The sequence below is a fragment of the Arachis hypogaea genome, chromosome 1, assembly GCF_003086295.3.
Source record: "Arachis hypogaea cultivar Tifrunner chromosome 1, arahy.Tifrunner.gnm2.J5K5, whole genome shotgun sequence".
Lineage (NCBI taxonomy): Eukaryota > Viridiplantae > Streptophyta > Magnoliopsida > Fabales > Fabaceae > Arachis > Arachis hypogaea.
The window spans coordinates 27,624,299-27,628,897 of NC_092036.1; the positions used below are offsets into that span (position 1 = coordinate 27,624,299).

General features: G+C 35.8%; 1 non-coding gene across 1 annotated transcript; it reads right to left on the bottom strand.

Annotated features, from left to right (window-relative positions):
- Positions 1-3,202: 3,202 nt before the first annotated feature.
- Positions 3,203-3,306, bottom strand: LOC112715243 (small nucleolar RNA R71). Its single transcript, XR_003159569.1, has one exon. It is a non-coding gene; the product is annotated as a small nucleolar RNA R71 (small nucleolar RNA).
- Positions 3,307-4,599: the final 1,293 nt, after the last annotated feature.

The following is a 4,599-nucleotide window of genomic DNA, read 5'->3' on the forward strand; positions in this document are numbered from 1 at the left end:
ATGGATGTGATGATCTGTGACACTCATTATCATCCTCCCTTATGAACGCGTGCCTGACAACCACCTCCGTTCTATCTGCAAGAGCTTGAGTGTGTATCTCTTGGCCTCCTGGTTCACGAAGCATGGTTGTCTCTCCTGACAACAGAGCCTTCCATTCCGTGAGATCAAAATCTTTGTGGTATAAGCTATAATCAATTGGTAGCATTCTTGAGATCTAGAAAGTCTAAACCTTGTCTGTGGTATTCCGAGTAGGATCTGGGATGGGATGACTGTAACGATCTTCAAACTCGTGATGGTTGGGTGCAGTGACAGTGTGAAAAAGGATCAATGGATCTTATTCCAACACGATCGAGAACTGACAGCTGATTAGCCATGCGGGTAATCGTAGTGGATATGTTTTCACTGAGAGCACGGATGGTAGCCATTGACAACGGTGATCCACCAACATACAGCTTGCCATGGAAGGGGGTACGCATGATTGGATGAGGACAATAGGAAAGCAGAGGCTCAGAGGGAACAAAGCATCTCCATACGCTTATATGAAATTCCCACCAATGAATTGCATAATTATCTATATCCTATTTTATGTTTTATTTCTCTTTTAATCATCAAAACCTCATAACCATTTGAATCCGTCTGACTGAGATTTACAAGATGACCATAGCTTGCTTCAAGCCGACAATCTCTGTGGGATCGACCCTTACTCACATAAGGTATTACTTGGACGACCCAGTGCACTTGCTGGTCAGCTTTGCGAAGTTGTGAGAAAAGTGTGAACTCACAATTTCGTGTACTAAGTTTTTGGCGCCGTTGCCGGGGATTGTTCGAGTTTGGACAACTGACGGTTCATCTTGTTGCTTAGATTAGGTATTTTTCTCTTTTATTTTTTTTCTCTTTCTTCAGAATTTTTAAGAATGACTTCTAGAGTTTCAGATGATGCTTTTATCATCACAAGAGCCTTTTTGATTCCCATCAATTTGGCTGTTGTATGTAATGCTCTGTTAAAGCTTGGCTAGCCATGTATAATCTTTTTAGACTGAAGCTTTAGACTACATTGCATGATTCCTGAAATTCTTATTAAAAATTTTGAATTTCTTTATTTTCTTTTTCAAAATAATTTTTGAAAAAAAATACAAATTTTTTTTATAAAATTATAAAATCAAAAATATTTGTGTTTCCTGTTTGAGTCTAGTGTCAATTTTTAAGTTTGGTGTCAATTGCATGTCTTTATTCTTCTTGCATTTTCCGAAAGTATTTTCTTGTGTTATTCATTGATCTTCAGGTTGTTCTTGATGATTTACTTTGTCTGATCTTTAAATTCTCTTGTTTTGTGTCTTTTGTTGTTTCTCAAGTGCATTCTCAATTTGTTAGTGTCTCTAGTATGAAAATTTCTAAGTTTGGTGTCTTGCATGTCTTTCTTTTCTTAAAAATTTCCAAAAATATGTTCGTGATGTTCATCATGATCTTCATAGTGTTCTTGATGTTCATCTTGACATTCAAAGTATTCTTGCATGCATTCCTTGTTTTGATCTTAGTTTTTCATGTTTAATTTCAGTTTGTATTTTTCTCTCTCATAAAAAATTAAAAAAAAATTCAAAATTATGTCTTTTCAAGTCAATAATACAGAGAATTGTAGATTGAGAACATACAGTAGAGGAATCACAGAGAAAAAGCTGGGCGTTCAAAACGCCCAGTAAAGAAGGATTTCTGGCGTTTAAACGCTAGCCAGGGTACCTGGCTGGGCGTTTAACGCCCAAGGAGGTAGCCAGGATAACACCAAGGAGGAAATTTTGTTTTCAATTCAAATCTTTTTCAATTTTTCAAGTTTTAAAACTAATTTTTTAAAATCCTATCTTTTTCATATCCTCTCCTATCAATCATATCTCTTTCAAAATCAAATCTTTTTCATTTTTCTTCTTAATATTTCAAAAATTTTAAAAATTGATTTTCAAAATCTTTTTCTTATTCTTATTTGATATTTTCGGAAACCTTGCTAACAATTAAGGATTTGATTCAAATTTTTTTTTTCAAGTTTGTTACTTTCTTGTTAAGAAAGGTTCAATCTTTAAATTTTAGAATCATATCTTTTAGTTTCTTGTTAGTCAAGTCATCAATTTTAATTTTAAAAATCAAATCTTTTTAATCCTTTTTTAATCATATATTTTCAAACATATCTTTTTCAATCAAATCTTTTTCAAATCATATCTTTTTCAAATTTTAATTTTAAAATCTTTTTCTAACTTCCTTTCAAAAATTACTATTTCTTATCTTTTTCAAAACCACCTAACTACTTTTTCACTTCTCATTTTCGAAAATCACCTTCTTCTTTTTTTTTCAAAAATCTTTTTAATTAACTAATTGTTTTAAACTCTAATTCTATTTTATTCCTTTCTTAATTTTTGAATACTAACTAATTTTAAAATAAAAACAAAAATATTTTTCCTTTTTCTTTTATTCAATATTCGAATTTCTTCTCTCTCCTATCTCTTTCTATTTAATCACTAACACTTATCATCCTTTAATAATTCGGACCCCCTCCCTCTTTATAAGTTCGAATTTCTCTCTCTACCTCATCCTTCTATTCTTCTTTTCCTCTGACACATCAAGGAATCTTTATACTGTGACATAGAGAATTCCATACTTTCTTTGTTTTCTTCTCTTTCATATGAGTAGGAACAAAGATAAAGACATTCTTGTTAAAGCTGATCTTGAACCTGAAAGGACTCTGAAGAGGAAGCTAAGAGAAGCTAAAGCACAATTCTCTGGAGAGGACCTAATAGAAGTTTTCAAAAAAGAAGAAGACATGGCAGCCGAAAATAATAACAACAATGCAAGGAAGATGCTTGGTGACTATGCTACACCAACTTCCAACTTCTATGGAAGAAGCATCTCAATTCCTGCCATTGGAGAAAATAACTTTGAGCTTAAGCCTCAATTATTTTCTCTAATGCAGTAGAACTGCAAGTTTTATGGACTTCCATCAGAAGATCCTCATCAGTTCTTATCTGAATTCTTGCAGATCTATGATACTGTTAAGACCAATGGGGTTAATCTCGAGCTCTACAGACTTATGCTTTTCCCTTTTGTTGTAAGAGATAGAGCTAGAACATGGTTGGACTCACAACCTAGAGAAAGCCTGAACTCTTGGGACAAGCTGGTCAATGCTCTCTTGAATAAATTCTTTCCACCTCAAAAGATGAGTAAGCTCAGAGTGGATGTCCAAACCTTCAGACAGAAAGAAGGTGAATCCCTCTATGAAGCTTGGGAAAGATACAAGCAATTAACCAAAAGGTGTCCTTCTGACATGTTTCCAGAATGGAGCATCATATGTATATTCTATGATGGTCTGTCTGAGTTATCCAAGATGTCATTGGATCACTCTGCTGGTGGATCTCTTCATCTGAAAATGCCTGCAGAAGCCTAGGAACCCATTGAAATGGTTGCAAATAACCAGTTCATGTACACTTCTGAGAGAAATCCTGTGAATAATGGGGTGACTCAGAAGAAAGGAGTTCTTGAGATTGATACTCTGAATGCCATATTGGCTCAGAATAAAATATTGACTCAGTAAGTCAATATAATTTCTCAGAGTCTGACTGGATTGCAAGCTAAAGACGCCTCCTCTGAAAGAGAAGCTTATGACCATGAGAACCCTGCAATGGAAGAGGTGAATTACTTGGGAGAATCCTATGGAAACACCTATAATCCTTCATGGAGAAATCATCCAAATTTCTCATGGAAGGATCAATAGAAGCCTCAACAAGGCTTCAGTAACAATAATGGTGGGAGAAACAGGTTTGGCAATAGCAAGCCTTTCCCATCATCTTCTCAACAACAGATAGAGAATTCTGAGCAAAGCCTCTCTAGCTTAGCAAATATAGTCACTGATCTATCTAAGACCACCCTCAGTTTCATGACTGAGGCACGGTCCTCCATAAGAAATCTGGGGGCACAAGTGGGTCAGTTGAGTAAAAGAGTTACTGAAACTCCTCCTAACACTCTCCCAAACAATACATAAGAGAATCCAAAAAGAGAGTGCAACATGGCCAACATGGCCAAACTTATAGAGGAAGGAAAGGCAGTGATTCCCAGTGAGGAAGACCTCATGGGACTTTCACTGACCACTAGGGAGTTCACTCATGAGGAACCAAATGAATCTGAGGCTCATCTAGAGACCATAGAGATTCTACTGAACTTCCTATTACCATTCATGAGCTCTGATGAGTATTCTTCCTCTGAAGAAGATGAAGTTATTATTGAAGAGCAAGTTGCTCAATATCTAGGAGCAATCATGAAGCTGAATGCAAAATTATTTGGTAATGAGACTTGGGAGGATGAACCTCCATTGCTCATCAATGAACTAAGTGCATTGGTTCAGCTGAAATTACCTCAAAAGAAAGAGGATCCCGATAGGTTCTTGATACCTTGCACCATAGGCACTATTACCTTTGAAAAGGCTATGTGTGACCTAGGATCAAGTATCAACCTCATGCCACTCTCTGTAATGGAGAAACTAAGGATCTTTGAGGTACAAGCTGCAAGAATCTCACTAGAGATGGCAGACAAATCAAAGAAACAGGCTTATGGACTTGTAGAGGA